The sequence below is a fragment of the Amblyraja radiata genome, unplaced genomic scaffold, assembly GCF_010909765.2.
Source record: "Amblyraja radiata isolate CabotCenter1 unplaced genomic scaffold, sAmbRad1.1.pri scaffold_330_ctg1, whole genome shotgun sequence".
NCBI classification, from domain to species: Eukaryota; Metazoa; Chordata; class Chondrichthyes; order Rajiformes; family Rajidae; genus Amblyraja; species Amblyraja radiata.
The window spans coordinates 109,440-129,624 of NW_022630506.1; the positions used below are offsets into that span (position 1 = coordinate 109,440).

The window sequence follows — 20,185 nt, forward strand, 5'->3', positions numbered from 1 at the left end:
CCAAGAGCAAGGAATCTTCCAGAAGAAGTAAAGCCCTTTGCCAGCAAGAAAGAAGAGCTGTCAGTGGAGGATGACATAATCCTGTGGGGATCACGAGTGGTCATTCCAGATAATCTGGAGATGAGGACTAGAATCCTTGAAGAACTGCATAGCACGCACCCTGGCATCGTGAAAATGAAGGCATTGGCAAGATCATACGTCTGGTGGCAGGAATCAACAAAGAGTTGGAACAACAGGTGAGAAATTGTCCAAGCTTTCAGCAGAGTCAACATAGTCCTGTTGCAGCCCAGATCCATCCATGGGAGTTTCCTGTGAGACCGTGGAGTAGGATTCACTGTGACTATGCCAGCCTCGACGAGGAGAATTTGCTGATTGTGGTCGATGCTCTCAGCAAATGGATTGAAGCCATTCGGGTGAGACACACAACAGCAGCAGGACCAGTGATTACCCTGAGACGGTTGTTTGCATCTCATGGGTTACAGTGGTCACAGACAACGGTACACAGTTTGTGTGTGAGGAATTTGCCAGGTTCCTCAGCAGCAACAACATCTGCCACATTCAAACATCACCCAAACACCCGTCCAACAACGGACTAGCTGAAAGAGGTGGACAGACGGTGAAAGCAGGTGTGAAGAAAGGAAAAGGATCAGACCTGGAACTAAAGCTCAAGAAGTTGTTGTTGACGTACAAAGTCACACCTCAAGAAATGACTGGAAAGTCACGCAGTGAACTGATGTTCAGACGAAAGATCCACACTAAACTAGACAGTCTGCGACCCAATCTCAGCAAATCTGTCCGAAGGAAGCAAGCTTCAATGAAACAGGCAGCAGATTGAGTGAGCAAGGAATGAGTCTTTGAGGTGAATGATCATGTCATGGTCAGGAACTTCACATCAGGTCCTACTTGGCTTTACGGAATGATAGCAGAAGTCATCCGTGAAGTCATGTACAACGTAAAGTTGAGGGAGGGAAGAGTTGTGCGTCGTCATGTCGATCAAATTAGCGCATATTTGCCAAAAGTTGACGAGCACAACAACCTCCAGCAAAGAGAAGTGGTTCAACCAAGTGAGGAGCCAATGATATTTCTGCCTACTCCAACCGAAGGTGTAAATTCTGAAAGAACCTCAGAGAGTGACGAACCTCTAGCCCATAGTGATAACACAACATCACAACCAGAGCCTGATATCTCAGGTCACATGCAAAGTCCAACACAGACAGAGAGACGCATGTCTAATAGAACTAAAAGAACACCTAAAAGATATGAGGTTTTTGTGCTTCATAAGTGAAAACACATAAAGCAATGTGTCATTTATTTGGTTTGCCACACCATGTTTAAGGAAGATGGGTGGAATATTATGAAAAATCATAAGTGCCAAGTTTACTTTATGCATGTTTATTACAGTTATGATGATCTAATTGTAAGATGACTTTCATAATACGACTTGGAGAACAGTGTATTATTCAATTATAATTGTGTAAAAGATCATATACCGTGAAGGTGAAATTGTGTTACCTGCCTCCAAGTTAAAGGGGGAGGAGTGTTGTGTATGAGAATATGCTTTGCATGTTTGAATGACTTGCGCGATTGTACACGGAGAGACTCAAGATGGCGATCATAATACAACAAGCATGTTAAGTACCTATGTGTTCCGAGTCTTATTTAAGGCCGTTTCCAGCGCGAATACATAACATCCCCTCTCCACTCCTCCCCTCTTCTCCTCCCCTCTCTAATCCCCTCTTCTTCCCCTCCCTCTCTCTCGCCACCCTTGAAATCAAGCACCGAAGATAACTGCAATATGGTGTAGGTGAAAGATTGTCTCCTCTACTCCTCCCCTCACCTGTCCTCGCCTCTCCACTCCTCCTCCCCTCACCTGTCCTCGCCTCTCCACTCCTCCTCCCCTCACCTGTCCTCGCCTCTCCACTCCTCGCCTCTTCTCCCCTCTCCTCCCATCACCTGTCCTATCCTACTCTCTCCTCTTTCATCCCCCTCCCTTCCCCCCATCTCCTCTCCTCTCCTCTCCTCTCCCCTCCCTCCCCTCCTCTCCTCCCATCATCCTCCCCTCCACTCTTCTCCCCCCTCTCCTCTCCTATCCTCCCCTTCCCCCCCTCCTATCACCTCAACCCTCCCCCTCTCTTCCCCGCTCCCCTCCCCTCCTCTCATATCCAGCATCAAAGATAATTGATGGAGAGATTGTGTCCTGTCCTCTTCTCACCTCTCCCTTCCTCTCCTCTCCTCTCGCCCCTCCCCTCCGCTGTTCTCCCTCCTCCTCTCCTCTCCTCTCCCCTACTCTCCCCTCTTCTCTCCACTCCTCACTTCCCATCTACCCTCTTCCCTCAAACCCTCCTCCCCTCCCCCTCCCTTCCTCACCTCTCCTCTCCTCCCCTCCTATCCTCTCCTGTCCTTCCCTATCCTCCCCTCTCCCCGCATAGAATATAGAGTATAGAAGCTGGGAAGTTATGTTAAAATTGTACAAGGCATTGGTGAGACCAAATCTGGAGTATGGTGTACAATTTTGGTCGCCCAATTATAGGAAGGATGTCAACAAAATAGAGAGAGTACAGAGGAGATTTACTAGAATGTTGCCTGGGTTTCAACAACTAAGTTACAGAGATAGGTTGAATAAGTTAGGTTTTTATTCTCTGGAGCGCAGAAGGTTAAGGGGGGACTTGATAGAGGTCTTTAAAATGATGAGAGGGATAGACAGAGTTGATGTGATCAAGCTTTTCCCTTTGAGAATAGGGAAGATTCAAACAAGAGGACATGACTTCAGAATTAAGGGACAGAAGTTTAGGGGTAACATGAGGGGGAACTTCTTTACTCAGAGAGTGGTAGCGGTGTGGAATGAGCTTCCAGTGGAAGTGGTGGCGGCAGGTTCGTTGGTATCATTTAAGAATAAATTGGATAGGCATATGGATGAGAAGGGAATGGAGGGTTATGGTATGAGTGCAGGCAGGTGGGACTAAGGGAAAATAATTGTTCGGCACGGACTTGTAGGGCCGAGATGGCCTGTTTCCGTGCTGTAATTGTTATATGGTTATATGTTATATGGTTATATACTCCTATCATCTCCTCCTCCTCTCACCTCTTCCCTACCCCCCCTCACCTTCCCTATCCTCTCCTCGCACCACCTCCCTTCTCCTATTCCCACCTCCCCTCCTCTCATCCAGTCCCCACTCCTCTCCTCTACCCCCCATCTTCACGACCCTTCAATCCCCTCCTGTTCCCTCCTCTGCTGTCCTTTTCCCTATTCCACTTTCCCCACCAGTTGTCCGATTTCCTCTCTTATCCTCCCCTCTCCTCTCCTCTCCTCAACTCCCCTCCCCACCCATCTCCTCTCCTCAACTCCCCTCCCCTCCCCACCCATCTCATCTCCTCTACTTCCCTCACCTTTCCTCTACTATCATCTCCTCCCCTCCTCTCGTCTCCTCTTACCCCTCCGAACTCTCCTCTCCTCTCCTCTCCTCTCCTCTCCTCTCCTCTCCTCTCCTCTCCTCTCCTCTCCTCTCCTCTCATCACCTCCCATTTCATCCCCTCCTCTCCACTTCTCTCCTCCTCAATTCATCCCCTCCCCCCCTCTCTCTCTCTCTCTCTCCCCTCCCCACCAATGCAGCACAGTGTAATTGTAATATGGTGCAAGTGAGAGACTGTCTCCTCTCCTCTCCTCTCCACTCCTCCCCTCCCATGTCCTCTCATCTCCTCTGACCTCTTCTCTCCTCCCCTCCCCTGTAATCCCCTCCTCTCCAACCCCCCCCCCCCCTCTCTCTCTCTCTCTCGCCCCTGCCCTGAAATCCAGCACCAAAGATAAATGTTAAATGGTGCAGGTGAGAGATTGTATACACTCCTCATCTCGTCTCCTCCCCTTTCCACATCTCCCCTCTCCTCCCCTCCTCTCCGCTCTGATCTCCTCTCCTCTCCTCCCCTCCTCTCTCCTCCATTCCCTCCCCCACTCTTTCACTTACCCTCAAATCCAGCACCAAAGATAATAGTAATATGGTGCTGATAGATTGTCTCTAACCTCCCCTCTCCTCACCTCCTATCTCCCCTACCCTCCCTCTCCCTCTCCTCTCTTCTCCTCCCCTCTCCCCTCTCTCCCCACTCCCCACTCCTCTGCTCTCCCCTCTCTTCTCCTCTCCCCTCCATGCCTTTCCTCAACTGCTCTCCTACCCTCTTCTATCCCCTCTCTTCTCCTCACCTCGCCTCTCATGCCCTCCCTCCCTCTACTCCCCTCTCTTCTCCCTTCCTCTCTGCTCCCTCTCCCTCTCCTCTCCCCTTCACCTCTCCTCTCTCCTCCTCCCCTCTAATCACCTCTCCTCTTGCCCCTCCCCTCGCCTCCCCTCTTCTCTCCTCCTCTCTCCTCCTCGCCTCTCCCCTCCTCTCTCCAACCCTCTCCCCTCCTTCCCGCTCCTCTCCACCCCTTTTCTCCTCTCCTCAATTCTCCACTCATACCCTCCTCTCTCTAACCCCACCCCACAAAACCAGCACCAAAGGTAATTGCAATATGGACTAGGTGAGAGATTCTCCCCTCTCCTCTTCACCCTTCCCCTCTCTGCTCCCCTCAATCTCCCGCTTCCCTCCTTCTCCCATCCATCTCCCTCTCCTCTCCCCTCTCCCAATACTCTCTTCTCCTTTATTTTCCTCTCCTCTCTCCCCTCCTTCCCTCGCCTTTCCTCGCTTCTCCTCTCCCCTCATCTTCTTCCCTCCCCTCTCATCTCCTCCTCGTTTATCCTCTCTTTCCCTCGCTTCTTGTCCCTCCCCACCCCTCCTCCACCCCTCCTCCACTCCTCTTCTCCGCTCATCTCCATTATCCTATCCTCCCCTCCCGGCCCATTTCCCCTCATTTCCTCCTTCCATTCCCCCTCTCCTCTCCCCTCCTCCCCTCCGCTGCTCTCCTCTCCTCTGTCTCCTCCCATCCCATCTCCCTTCACCTCTCCTCCCCTCCGCTCTCCTCCCCTCTCTGATCTCCTCTCCTCTCCTCCTCTCTCTTCTCATCACCTCCTTTCTCCTCTTCTCCCCTCCCCTTTCCTCTCCACACATCTTCTCCTCCTCCCCTCCCCTCCTCATCCCCTCCTCTCCTTTTCTCTACTCTTCACTCCGCTCCTTTCCTCTCTCCCCCCCTCCTATCCCTCCTCTCCCCTCCTCTTCCCTATCCTCCCTTCTCCTCTCGCACCTCCCCTCTGCTTTTCTCACTCCTGCTCTCCCTTAATTTCCTCTCTTCTCCCCTCTCCTCTCCCCTCTCCACTATCCCCCCTCCTCCCCTCTCCACTATCCCCCCTCCTCCCCTCTCCTCTCCACACATCCTCTCTCCTCTCCACCCTCCTCTCCCATCTCCCCTCTTCTCTCTTCTCCATTCACCCCTCCTCTCCTCCCCTCATCTCTCCCCCCCTCCCTCTCGCCTCCCTCCCCTGCCTCCTGCCCTGGTCTCCTCTCCTCTCCTCCACTGGCCCTCCCTCCCATCTTCTCTCCCCTCTTCTGTCCTCTACACTCCTCCACCCCTTTTTCTTCCCTCTCTAACGTTCCCTCCCTAGAAAAATGTCATCAAAAAAAATGTTGTTTTTCTATATTCCTCGTTCATAATATATATAATGAACCCAAATGTACAGAATTACAACACAAAAAAATATTTTATTTATTCAAACCAAATCCTCTTGACATTTTTCTATGATGGTTATTGACTAATTGACTATTGAAAGTTTTCTCTGGTGATTATTGACTAATTCACTATTGTGATGAAATTTGTTGCTATGCACATGTGGTTGCCAAGAGCCAACAAGTAACCAGTGATGGATAAAATCTGAGCAATTTCATTGTCCTTATTTACCAATTACAGTCCTTGGATGAAAATGGATAGACTAATGGTTCACATCTAGAGAGACAGAAGTAAAGAGTGAAATTGATATTAACATTTCTTTTCTTTTTCTTTTTTTTTTTTTTTTTTCTTCTTCTTCTTCTTCTTCTTCTTCTTCTTCTTCTTCTTCTTCTTCTTCTTCTTCTTCTTCTTCTTCTTCTTCTTCTTCTTCTTCTTCTTCTTCTTCTTCTTATTCTTCTTCTTCTTCTTCTTCTTCTTCTTCTTCTTCGATTGCATTAGTTGAAACAGGGTGGACCATGTGAAGGTTGCAATCACCCACCCCGATATTAAACTTAAATTTTACTTCGGAGTCACGTGAGTGACTACATGAAGAACCCGCCAGTACGCACGTGTGTCATTTATCGCTACACGCATTGTGAACAAGTCATTACGAGGGGAGGACGTTCCTCCCAAACGGCAGGGTTGAACCTGCAAGAAGTAAGGTAGGAGAACTTAGTTTCTTGACTTACCTTTTTTACAGGCAGGCTGATGAAAACTGGCTGGGGAGAGTCTGCAGAACTACAGGCAGTCAGCAACGGCCGGGGGCACCACTATCTCCCTTAAACGGGAGCCGGAGCCGACCTCAGCTCCAGCGGGACGCCGACAGCGGTGGAGCATTCTGGAGCCGTCATTCCGACGGCTCGGACAACAGCCCCACGGACCTATACTACATGGGTCCGAGGGGCTGGAAGGTGCTGGGGTTTTTCCACAGCACTAAAAATAGCGGCAAGCGGTCAGTGCCCGAGAGCACTGAGTACGCGTTGGAGCCGCTGGGCCTGGGTTGCGAGCGGCCAGTTCCCCGAGAGGACTGCACCGCGTTGGAGCACCGCAGGCCCAAGTAGAGAAGGAGCGGCACAGTGCGGGAAGCACTGCACCGCGTTAAAACTGCCATACCTGCGGGTTTGCGAGCGGCCAGCTCCCCGAGGGACTGAACCGCGTTGGAGCACCGCAGGCTAACGGCAGTACGGGCGGCTCAGTGCTGTGAGCACTGCACCGCGCTTTGGAGCACCGCATGCCAACGGGGATACAGGCGGCACAGTGACCGTGTACACTGCACCGCATTGGCACTGCAGGGCCTGCACCTGCGAGAACATACCGTTTTGCAGCGATGCAGGTCCAAGAAGAAATCCTCCAGTGGGTAAGTCCCATAGCAGCACCTTATACATGGCTGTATTTCACTTCTACTATTACAGGGAAGTGGTTGAGGAAAAGACAGACTCAGGGAGAAGGAAGCAGCACCTTTTCTATAGGGCTATATTCATGCTTCTCTCACCCCAGTAGACTCTTCTGTCAGAAGAGTGCTGGGGTCAAGTCTAGGGCAAACCCTGGACAGGTAAACAGATGTAAGAGCTGTAACAATGAGGTGATGCCTTTTCTAAGTCACAAAGTACATAGAGTGCATTATTGGTCCTTTCCTGATAGAAATACAGGAATACTTATGTTGTGACTGAAGGATTTAACAGTCCAAAAATTTACAAACAAATTCCATTCCCATCTGGGACGTCACACGGGACTGTCTGTCTATGTTTCAGGGGGAACAACAGTACAGCTGTGAGTAAAGCTAACCGGGAAAGATCTACAAACCAGGTTAGAAGCCAGCATAGACCATATGTTTTCCATCTACTGCAGGGGCAAACATTAGCTGACACCATAGCTGTCACTTGCCACCGGGGATTGTAAATCCCTGAATGTACTAAACTAATCAATTTATGCATCTGGTTACATCCAACCGGGATTGACGCGGGCCTGTGTAAACCCGAAACCTCCTAGCAAAATCTTTTTATTTGGGGGTGACCTATCTAGAAGGTCAAGGAGTTGGACAATGAAGCCAAACTGGAGCTCATCTAAATGTCCAAACATCATCCTCAAAGGTATCGCCCCTATGCTGGAAGATGTGTACACCCACAACACACGGCCTCGGGGATCCAGAAGAAAACAGTAAAACCAGAAGGAAGCAAGGAGGTTGGTGCGAGAAGACATCGAATAAATAACTTTTTGACACTCATATCTTAAACAGTATCCGGGGATACACAATAGAATTTTACAACACATAATCTTCTAGTCCAGCTGATATATCGAGAGAGGAATTTCGAGGAGAACACCAAATGGATATTGGGCTATAGTATTTGCTGATGTTTCTACACGATATGGAACACCAGATGCCGATCTACTCGTATCCAGACATAATCACCAATTACCAAATATGTCATATGGGATACAGACACTGGACATCAGCAACAGATGGGGTTTTAGCTGCATTGCAAGGGAAGAATTATTATCTACGCATTCCCTTCCTAATAAAATAGGATATGGCGCTTGACGCATCAATCATAGATCAGATCTCGGCTTTTTGGCTAAGATCAAGTATAATATCTGTTCTTATCAGTTTAAATGTCTGATATGTCCCTTATCTAGGGACCATATATTATAAAATTAAATAAATAAATAAATAAATTAATTAAAAAGGTGGAAATTATAAAAAAATAAATTAAAAAAAGTGAAAAATAAATAAAACGATATATTCGTTTTAAGAACAGAACCCTTTTCTATTGTTAAGTATATTCGTTTTAAGAACAAAAATGGCAAGCATTGATTCAAAGGATGCTTACAATTTCAGTACCCATAACAGGTGACCACGGATGTTATTTTTATCTAATTGGATGGCTCAGCTCTAGCAGTATAGAGCACTACCTAATGTGTTTACATTAGCACATAGGTTATTTACAAAATATGACAACCAGCCACACAATGGCAATGGCTTCTTTGGATGACATACTAACTGTGTGGAAAGTTAGGACGGGCTGAACAAACGGTAACAGCCACTTATCAATTATTTGGAAACTAGGATCATTATCCATCCAATTAAATCAAAATTAAAGCCTTCAAACTAAAGGGATTATTTGGGGTTCACCATTAACTCAGTTCCTCATGTCAGTAACTTTGCCAACAGAGGTTACAACCTTAATAGAGGCATACAGCAAAATCATTGACATGAGGATAAACCATCCATCAGACTGGTAGCAAGAATATTGGCAACATATGGTTTCCAGCCACATAATTCAGACCCTTACATTATAAAGATTTACAGAGGGCCAAAATATGAGCTCTTAAAATTAATGGTGATCATTTCGATAGAATGATGAAGCCATACAGAAGCCAGATTGGAACTAAATGGTGGAAAGATAACATTGGGCATTGCTCCAATCCTACCATTGTCAGCAACCAGTCTATGGTCCTACATATGGATACTATGCACTAGGATGGTGTGTTACCAATTCCATCTCCAGCTGTGGAGGAAGATGGAATACACAGCAAGCATCATTATTACTAACACTGGGCATAACTACCTGGAAATGTTGGGTGTTTTTTCATGGCCTAAAGTCATGTTGCTCTGGAATATATTAAACAGGTTATTAGATTATAAATTAACAACACTACTGTGGTAGCACATATCAACCACATGGGTGAAAGGGAATCTACATCATGTAACAATCTGGCCAACACAATTTGGCAACCTCATCAGGTACTAAGGGAAATACTACGAGACTCTGCATCTGGTGTTTTAATAGTAACCGACTGACCTACCTAACCATGGTTCTAGGTGGTACTGGGAATGAGATTAGAACCATGCAGCACCATCCAAAACAGACGGCCAGAGCAATGGACATGATCACAGCGGGCCACAGACAATCAACCTAAAGACAATGTCTAAAATACATAAACTAATGGGAGATGTGTTGCAACCATAATACATCATCCAGCCTGTTTGGAAGCTTTGTTAACCTACAGGGGCTTAGTATTAGTGACATCAACTGTGCCAGAAGTGGCCCATCTACTTACCTATGGCAAAAGAACGGAACAACAGCTTATGAGGGACATTTTTTATGGGAATTCCCCAAAGACCAGGTATTCCCAAATATGGGACATCAGCATCGTCTTAACGTTGTTAAAGAACTGGGCTCCAGCCACAGCGCTGTCATTACAGTTTTGACATTTTACAAAACTGTCATGCTGATGGCTTAGGTCACGGCACTAAGGGCTCAGTCCCTACCAAATTAAGGCTGGATACCTTGACCAGTTCACCTGGCAACTTACACTTATATATTCAGGAATTAGGGAACTAAACAGACAGGGGTCAGCAGGCCTTAAAATAACATTTTTTTTGAGCGCCTACCCTACAGATGATTGACTGTGTTGTGAGACATCTACAAATGTACATGGAACAAACCCAGACCATAAGTGGCACAGAAGAGGAACTTCTCATCAACGACAGACAGCCTCATTAAAGAATAACAGGCCAGGTCAGCTAAATGGCTAACATAGTATTGACATAAGTTGGTGTAAACACTAACTGGGTTAAAATCTCACTCCACCAGGCTGCAGCAACGTCGGCAACATTTAAATTAGAGGTTCCTATGGATAAAATTCTCAGGACAGCAGGATGGCCATCGGAAAGAACATTCTAAAGGTTATAACTAACCAGTAATGGAATCTGGAATTTTTCAGAAACATTGTTAAGTTTCTGCACCATAATTTACCCAAAAAAACAGGGGCTATCAATTATTATTAACTTTATAATAATAATAATAAATTTTATATTTAATGGGCGCCTTTCATACAAAATCTCAAGGACACCTTACATAGTAATCGGAATAAAAACATATAATCAGAGTAAAACAAGTAATTAAAGACATCACAATGACACAAAATAAGAACAGAATTCAATCCAAAAACAGAAAATCAAAAACACAGTGTGAAGAGAGAGCAGCGGCAACCAATTCGTGCCAGCGTCCACTCTCCCTTCACGGCAGCCATCTTGGACACAGACCTAGAAGACTAGTTAGACAAAAAAAATCATCCCCCCACAGTGGATAGCACTGTGGAGGAAGGCACAATGTCCAGTCCCCACCCCATGTTCACCCCAAAGTCAGGCCTATTGGGGCCACCGCAATTGCCTCTACGGAGGCCCGATGTCCCTGGCCGTTCTCACCGGGTGGTCTTGCCCCGGCGTCGGGAGAGTCCTTTCGGCGGCTGGGCCACTTGGAACGGCCGCTTCTTGGTTGGAGCCCGCGGCTGCCGAAGCCGACAAGGCCGCGCCGGTTTGGAGCTCCCAGGCTCCAGATGAAAAAGTCGGCGCCCCGCTCTCGTCACTGCCGCCTTGCCGTCTCTCCGCACGCCGCCTCTCCGCTCCGCAAACCCGCAGCCCGGAGATGTTGCTCACGGCGGTCCAGCTCGCCAGAGCTCCAGCGCGGCGACCCAGGCAAGGCATCGCCCGCTCCGCTCCGCTCCGCAGCGCTCCGCAGCGCTCCAGCGCTCCAATGCAGTGCCGCCACGCAGGCCGAGGTGCTGGGTGGTTCCCGCCAAGAAACGGCGCTCCAAGCCCGCTGGTAGGCCACGCCGACGGGTCGACGGGCAGCCCGGAAAAAAGGCTGCCACACCGACCAGGTAGGGACCTATAAATAAAGTAACACCTACCCCCCCACATTAAAAGACCATATCCCCTACAAACAAAAAAACAGGACTCACTAAAAACTAAAAAAAAAACGAATTTAAGACGGACGGCTGCTGCTAGCAGCCGTTCACCAAGATGGCTCCTCCTCACTGTGGTTATTTATGGTTATTTATATATATCATATTGATGTTCAATATGTTATCACTATTCTCCCCAAAACCAAGGCAGGCGTGATGATGGACTCGTTCCACGCCTTGAATCACAGAGCTTTGAAATCTTCATGTAATCACTCACGTGACTCCGAAGTAAAATAGTAAGATTAAACGAGAACTTACCAGTTCGAAGTTTGATCTGTATTTTATTTATTTATTTATTTATTTTTTGAAAATATTTTTTATTGGAGATAGGTACATAACCTATTACATCATTACAGTCTTACATTTTTAAATTGATAATATTGTCAATTATTATTACATTGTCTCCAATACCTTTTGCCTTTTTTTTTTAAAACTAGATAGAACTAAAGAGATAGGTGAAGTAAAGAAAGAAAAGAAAGAGAAGAAAAACAAAAACAAAAACAAAAAAATAAATAAATAAAAATAAAAAAAATTTAAAAAAAATAAAAAATTTTAAAAAAGGGGAAATAGATAGTTAAAGAAGAATGGAAAAATTTATTAAAATAAAAAACTTCATTCGAGATATATTCGTACATTTCAAAGTATAGCATTTCATCCATTCTTTAGCCCGAGTGCTAGTCAGGTTCCTGTGCTGAACTATTCTGACCCTTTAAGTAATCAATAAAAGGAGACCATGTTCCAACGAATAATTCCTGTTTGTCCAACAGGGAAAATCTGATTCTTTCCACGTTTAAGGTCTCCGTCATTTCTATAATCCACATTTTGATTGTGGGGGCCGTAGGGCCTTTCCAAAATTTTAGAATTAATTTTTTTCCTGTTATTAAACTATAATCAATAAAGTTTCTTTGTGTTGTTCTAAATGTTTGATTTAATTCTAATATTCCGAGTATTATTAATTTTGGATCTGGGTCCAATTGTGTGTTGGTTACTTTAGATATTATACTGAAAATATTTACCCAGAATTTTTTTATTTTTATACAGTTTGCAAACATATGAGATAATGTAGCTTCTAAATGTTGACATTTATCACATATAGGTGAGATATGTTGAAAAATTTTATGTAGTTTTGTTTTTGAATAATGTAACCTATGTATTACTTTAAATTGTATTAGAGAATGTCTGGCGTTTAGTGAACACTGATGTATGTGTTGCAAACTTTCTTCCCAAGTATCTTTCGTTATTACTTGATTTAATTATTTTTCCCATGTTTGTCTGTGTAAGTCCGTCGAAGGAATGTCACTGTCTAATAAGATATTATATATATAGGATATTAATTTTTCTGTATTAGGATGTTTGTTCCAACATTCATCAAGAATTTCTGAATTTCTAATTCGAAAATTTTGAGAGTTCGATTTTACATAATCTCTAAGTTGAAGATATCTGAAATAATCATTTCCTCGAAGTCCATAAGTCTGTTGCAACTCCTGAAATGTCAGAAAATTGCCTTCCTTGTAAAGTTGTCCCATATTTTTAATTCCATAATTCTTCCATTGTGTAAAACCCCCGTCCAACCATGAAGGCTTAAACAAAGGATTATTCACAATTGGAAGAAAAAGTGATAAATTATCTAATTTTAATGTCCTTTTTAATTGTTTCCAAATTCGTATAGCACTAAATATTATAGGGTTTTCCCTATAAATTTTTTTGTTTAATTTAGACGTAGCAAATAATATCGAACCGATATCAAAAGGTAAACAATCTTCCTTTTCCATTTTTAACCAGTCTGGTTGATGATCTATTTCTTCCAACCAGAAATTCATATTTTTGATATTAACTGCCCAGAAATAAAACAAAAAATTAGGTAAAACCAAGCCTCCATTTATTTTTGATTTACACAAGTGTCTTTTGTTTATCCTATGATTCTTATAATCCCAGATAAAATCATTAACAATAGAGTCCAATTTAAAAAAAAAGTTTTTTGCCAGATATATCGGAATTGTCTGAAAAAGGTATAATATTTGCGGTAAAAAAATCATTTTTATGGCATTAATTTTGCCAACCATTGAGATAGGAAGTGTTTTCCAGTATTGAATATTCTTATGTAGTTTGTTCAGTAATGGGGGGAAATTTGCTTTAAATAATGATGTATATATCTTAGTTACATAAATACCTAGATATTTAAATTTTTCATTTACTATTTTAAATGGAAATTGTTGTATTATCTGTTTGTTATGTTCCCTTATTGGCATAATTTCACTTTTATTCCAATTTATTCTGTATCCTGAAAGTGAACCAAATTGGGTTATTAGCTTTAATAAGTTTGGAATACTAATTTCTGGTTTTGTAATGTAAATTAATACATCATCTGCGTATAGAGAAATTTTATTCACTGTGTCCTTTGTGTTATACCCATGTATTTCGGGATGCCCCCTAACTCTTTCTGCCAGTGGCTCAATAGCAAGCGCAAATAATAATGGAGATAACGGGCATCCTTGTTTACAACCTCTAGATAGGCTAAATTTAGATGACAATCTTTGGTTTGTAAATATTCTAGCCGTGGGATTTGTATATAACAGTTTTATCCATGTACAGAATTTCTCCCCTAGCTGCATCTTTTCCATCACCGAAAATAAATAAGACCATTCGACCTGATCAAATGCTTTTTCAGCGTCAAGTGAGATTATTGCTAGATCTTCATTAATAATTCTCTTGGAATATATAATATTGAATAATCTTCTTAAATTATAATATGAGTACCGTTTCTGAATAAAGCCTGTTTGGTCAGGGTGTATTAATTTATTCATCACTGTACTTAATCTATGCGCTAGTATTTTAGTTAATATTTTCTGATCTGTATTTAAAAGTGCAATTGCTCTGTATGATCCCGGGTCTTCCGGATCTTTATCAGCTTTAGGAATAAGTGTTATTATAGATTCATTTAAAGTGTCTGGAAGTTTCTGTTGAGTATAGATATACTCATACAGTCTTTGTAAACGTGGGCAAAGCAAATCATTTTTGTAAAATTCGGAGCCTAAACCTGGTCCTACTGCTTTACCATTTTTTAAAGAGCCAATAGACTCCTCAATATCCTTTATCGTAATCTCCCTTTCTAATAATTCTCTATCGTTTGAATCTAAACCTTTTAAATTACATTTTATAAAAAAATCTGCTATTCCTTCTGATTGTGCTACGGTTTTACTTGAATAAAGGTTATGATAGTATTGGAGAAATCTATCATTTATGTCCTTGGGCATTTTTAATAATTCTCCTGTCTCTGTTCTAATTTTATGAATTATTTTTTCCCCTTCCATTTTTCGTAACTGGCGTGCTAATAGTTTTTGTGGTTTGTCTCCAAATTCAAAATGTAATTGTTTGGTTTTTTGATAAAGTTTTATTACTTGTTCTGAATACATTTTATTTAATTTATATTTCAATACCGCAATTTTATTATGTTTTAACGTAGATGGCATTCTCGCATTTTCTATATCTAGTTGCTTGATTTCACTTTCCAATGTTTGTTGCTTAATCCTGTTCTCTTTATTATAAAATGCTTGAGCAGAAATTAATGTACCTCGAACATAAGCTTTGAACGTTTCCCACATAAGAGAAGTAGGTGTGTCAGGGTTGTCATTTACCTCAAAAAATATTTGAATCTGTTTAATAATATATTCCTGGCATGATCTTTCGTTCAAAATTTGTGGGTTAAATCTCCAATATGCTTGTTTCTCGGACATTCCATTTAATTTAATCATGAATGTTACAGGTGCATGATCTGAGATTATAATGTTATGGTATTTTGAATTATAAATAAATGGGATAAACGTAGAGTCAACTAAAAAATAATCTATTCTTGAGTATGTTTTGTGTACTGGTGAGTAAAATGACTATTCCCGTCCAGTTGGGTTTTCTATTCTCCAGACATCCTTAATATTAGTGGTATTAATAAATGAATTTAAAAATACACTTGATTGAGATTTTACTTTTTTTTGCCTTGATGATCTATCTAAGTATGAATCTAATGTACAATTGAAGTGTCCTCCAATTATTAATTTATATTGTGTAAATTCAGGAATTTTATTAAATGTTTTATTAAAAAACGTGGGGTTATCAAAATTAGGCCAATAAACATTTAGAAGAATCACTTTTTCTCCATTTAACTCTCCAACTAATATAATATATCTACCATCAATATCCACTATTGTTGAAGAGTTCGTAAAAGGTATTCCTTTACGAATTAATATTGCAACTCCTCTGGACTTGTGGGAAAAGGAGGAATGATATGATTCAGCGATCCACTTAGCTTTAAGTCTATGTTGAGATTCCTTTTTAAGGTGTGTTTCTTGAAGAAATATTATATCTGTTTTGATTAAATTTAGATGTGCCAAAACTTTACCTCTCTTAATTGGTTCATTGATTCCCTTGACATTCCAACTACAAAATGTTATTCCCTGACCCCCTCTTGTCATGTTAACATCTTGCATATTGTTTCTAAGGTGGTCTATAACCGAGCAGAAGGTACAACACATAGAACCTGACCCTGCTCCCGAACCTCAAATAGATGAATTTAAAATCATATACATCGCTCTTCCGAACACATCTCCTTGTATTAGTCTTATTTTTCCATTCAAACATTAAGTTATAAAAATATTTAAAGTGAAGAAAGTGATAGAGTTGGTTAGTGTAGGGTGAAAGGAAAAGAACTACATCTACAATTAGTGTAGTTAGTGATAGCCACACTAACGTGGCTAGAATTCTAAAGACTTCCGTAGCCTTTGTAAAAAAAAAAAATTTCCCAGCTCCGTGCCCGAAGAAAAAAAAAGATTATTTCTAACATTCAAATAACATCTTTGGGAGTAACAAACTTATTTACATACCCATACATACACACACACAATATATATATATATATATATATATATATATATATACCCATATGTATACATACATAAGCACGTAACCCTGCAGAAAAGTTCAAGGACAGCAAAAATTCACAACGTTATTATTCTCTACATATCATATTAATTTTTTCGCTAAATCTATAAATTTAATTTTAAATTGAAAAATAAAGAGAAAAACCGTCAAACTTTATTATGATGTAGGCTAATTTACCTCTTGCATATCTTCCTATATAATATAAGTATGTAATTCATTTCTACGTTAATCGAAGACTATTAATTATTAATCATTGTTATCAATCATATACAGTATTAACTTTTTATGAGAAATGTTAATGTTAATAATTTTAGTGGTAATATGGATATTTAATAAGTATTAGTTGTTACATATATAGTTAGATATGAATATACAGATAATAATAATGATTAGTAAACAAAAAAAAAAAAAAAATACAAAGATCACGGTTTTATCCAATGTCCTCCGTCGATTTCGGTTTCCGAATGTCCTTAAAGCTCTTGAAAGAACTTTAAAGGTCCTTTTAGATCTGGCGGTCCTGTTAGTCCTTGACTCCTAAGGAGAATGTAAATTCTTCAGTCTATGGTCATGTTACCGACTTCTTTGGCATATTCCAGTGCTTTTTCGTGGTCTGTAAAAAAGTGCTCCTTGGACTTGTAGGAGACTCTTAATCTTGCGGGATAAAGCAAGCTGTATCTCAAATCAGGTACGTTCTTCAATATTCTTTTTGTCTCAGTGAACAGCGCTCTTTTCTTGAAGACTTCTGCCGGATAATCTCGGTAAATACTGAATCTCACACCTTCAAAGAGGAGCTGTCCGCCTCGAACAATTTTCTTCATTATATCGTCAAATTCATGATCCAGTTGCACTTTTACGATAATTTGTCTTGGATGGGCATCATCTTGTATACGACGTCGCTGCGCTCTATGAGCTCGACCAAGTGAAGGTTTGTGATCCAATTTTAAGGCTTTTTGTAATAGGTCTGCCACAAAATCCCGAGTGCCCATTTTCCTCTCACTTCCTTCTTTCACCCCTACAATTCTTAGATTCTTACGTCTTTGACGCCCCTCCAAATCGGTACATTTATCACTTAATTTGATCACCATATCGGAGAGGCGTTGGTTTTCAGTAAGGAGTCGACTTACAGTTTCCGCACTCGTCGTCGCCCATTTCTCAAGTTCGGTTATCGCTGTTCTACCTTAAAAGCGTCAAGTACCTCTTTAAAATTCTCTCCAAAGGTTTTCATTTCGGCAGCGAGAAATGTTTTAAGATCCTCCATTTCAGACTTTTTCTGTTTCATTTTCTTCGGAGGGTCTTCCTGGGCCGTCGTTGTAACTGAGGCCGAGGCCTCTGTAGGGCCTTCCTCTTCCATCTGCGGTTTCCCTTTACCGGCTTTTTTTTGTGTCCCACGGGGGGGGGGTACGTTGTAGCGACATACCATAAAGTCGCGCGCCTGATGACGTCACGCAGGCAGCCGTTCAGATCGCGATCGCTGCAGGTGAGACCCGATTTTCTCCCGTTTCTTCGGCACGGAGCTAGTTGGCGCTGGACTCAAGCCTCCATAGCGCCACCGGAAGTCCGATCTGTATTTTATGAGGAGTAACGTTGAGGGAATACATGCCCTCCGCTCCCACCCTTGATCATAAACACAACTGGTATCTTTTCTCTAATCTTACTATGCTTAAGTCATTACAGGTATCTGTGATTCACTCCGCTGCTTTGAAGAATGATACACGTGCGTACTGGCGGGTTCTTCATGTATTCCCTCAACGTTACTCCTCATAAAATACAGATCAAACTTCGAACTGGTAAGTTCTCGTTTAATCTTACTATTAATGGTTCCTTCATAGGATTTTTGTAACTAAAATAACTAAGCTGAACATAATGGCAAGACCAACTCTTATCTGTCTGCACATAATCCATATCCCTCATTTCCCTGTATATTCATTTGCCTATCTAAAAATGTATCTTAAATGCCACTGTTAAATTTGCATCCTCCACTAACTCTGGCAGTGGGTCCCAGGTACTCTCCGAACTCTGTTTTTCAAAACCTGCTCTGCGCATCTCCTTTAAACTTTGCCCCTCTGGACCTTATATCCATTTTCTCTACTATTTGATATTTCCATCCTGGGATGTGTTGATGGTCCCCCCAACAACCATCAGGATATTGAACACAACGACTCCAACTAAACTACAAACTATGAACTCCTTGGGTTGCTCTCAGGACTTCGAGCCTTGGTTTTTTTTAATGTTTTTTTTATTTGAAAAACAAATGATATTTTTCGATATCCCTCTTTCATAAGAAGTATATAAAAACCCAAATTTATAGAATTACAACACAAAAAAAATCTGTTTATTCAAACCAAAAATGGTTCGCGATAGCGCTCCGGATTTTTGCCACTTGACTCGCCGGTCTCCTATGCTGCGAATGCACCAATTTTCGTTCCGATCGGTTGAATGTCATAAACGTTAGCGAGGTTTCAAATTCTTAAAAACAGCGCGTGCGCAGATCGATCTCTTCTCCCGCCAGTCAGCGCCATGTGGATTAGTCTCTTCCCCTGTCACTCTCCGGGACGTCCACGCCTTCCTGCGGCATCACGTCTTTACTGGAGCTGAAGATGGCCGGCGGAGGTTTCCAATAGGAGGGACCCGAAGCAGCCCAGCCCCAAGCAGCAGCCCTGCCCCAAGCAGCAGCCCAGCCCCAAACAGCAGCCCGGCCCCAAGCAGCAGCCCAGCCCCAACCAGCAGCCCTGCCCCAAGCAGCAGCCCGGCCCCAAGCAGCAGCCCTGCCCCAAGCAGCAGCCCGGCCCCAAGAAGCAGCCCTGCCCCAAGCAGCAGCCCGGCCCCAAACAGCAGCCCGGCCCCAAGCAGCAGCCCGGCCCCAAACAGCAGCCCAACCCCAAGCAGCACCCCCGCCTCAGAAACCCAACCCGATCCAGCTCAGCCCAGAGTTGGAGATGTCGCCGATGTCGCAAACGGAAAGCGGAGACTGATCCCGGCGGGGGAAAACGACCAGCGCCCGCTGTGAGTCGCCATCGCACCGCCAATTCTAGCCACTACCCCTCTGGTTCCCCTTCCTGGCTCCTCCCCCGTGATGCCCCCTCTCCCCCATGGCTCTTCCCCATGTTTTCTCCGAGCTCACTCCCCCCCGCCCACACACACCTCTCCCCACATAACACACCCCGCCCACACACACCAACCCCGCCACACCACCCTCCGCCCACACACCCACCTTGCCCACAAACCCCTCCCCCCCACACAACCGACATGCACACACCCCCACCCAGTCCACACAACCCACATGCACACACCTCCACCCCGCCCACAACCCACATGCACACACCCCCACGCACACACCCCCACCCCCCCAAGCCCCCTTGCCACACACCCACCACCCACACACACAACCCCCACGCATACCCTCGCTCACACCCACCCTTTTACAACCTGCGCCCACACTCCCCACCGCCCATGCAACTACCCGCCCCCAAACACCGCTGCCCTCACAACCCCCCTCCCCTCACACCGCCCTGCCCTCACAACCCCCCCTCCCCCACAACTCCTCCGTCTCTCCCACAACCCCCCTCCCCCACACCCTTCTCCCCACAACCCTTCTCCCCCACAACCGCCCCTCCCCCACAACCGTCTCTCCTCCACAACCTCTCCCCCACACCAACCTCTCCCCCCTCCTACACCTCTCCATCCACACACACCCCTCCCACCCCACACCCACCTTGTCACACACCCCACTTCTCTCCAGGGCTCTCGCTTAACTTATTTTCCTGTTGCCAGCCGGGCAACCTTGGCAGCTTTTTAGGTTGCCAAATGACAGTTTAGTTGGTCATTGAAGACGGTATGCATGATTGCATTGCGTGCGGTAATGTGCTCCGACAAAGTGCG

The 20,185-nt window shown here is 43.7% G+C and overlaps 1 pseudogene; it reads left to right on the forward strand.

The window, feature by feature from the left end:
* Positions 1-8,179: 8,179 nt before the first annotated feature.
* On the forward strand, positions 8,180-8,288 carry LOC116969866 (annotated as a pseudogene).
* Positions 8,289-20,185: the final 11,897 nt, after the last annotated feature.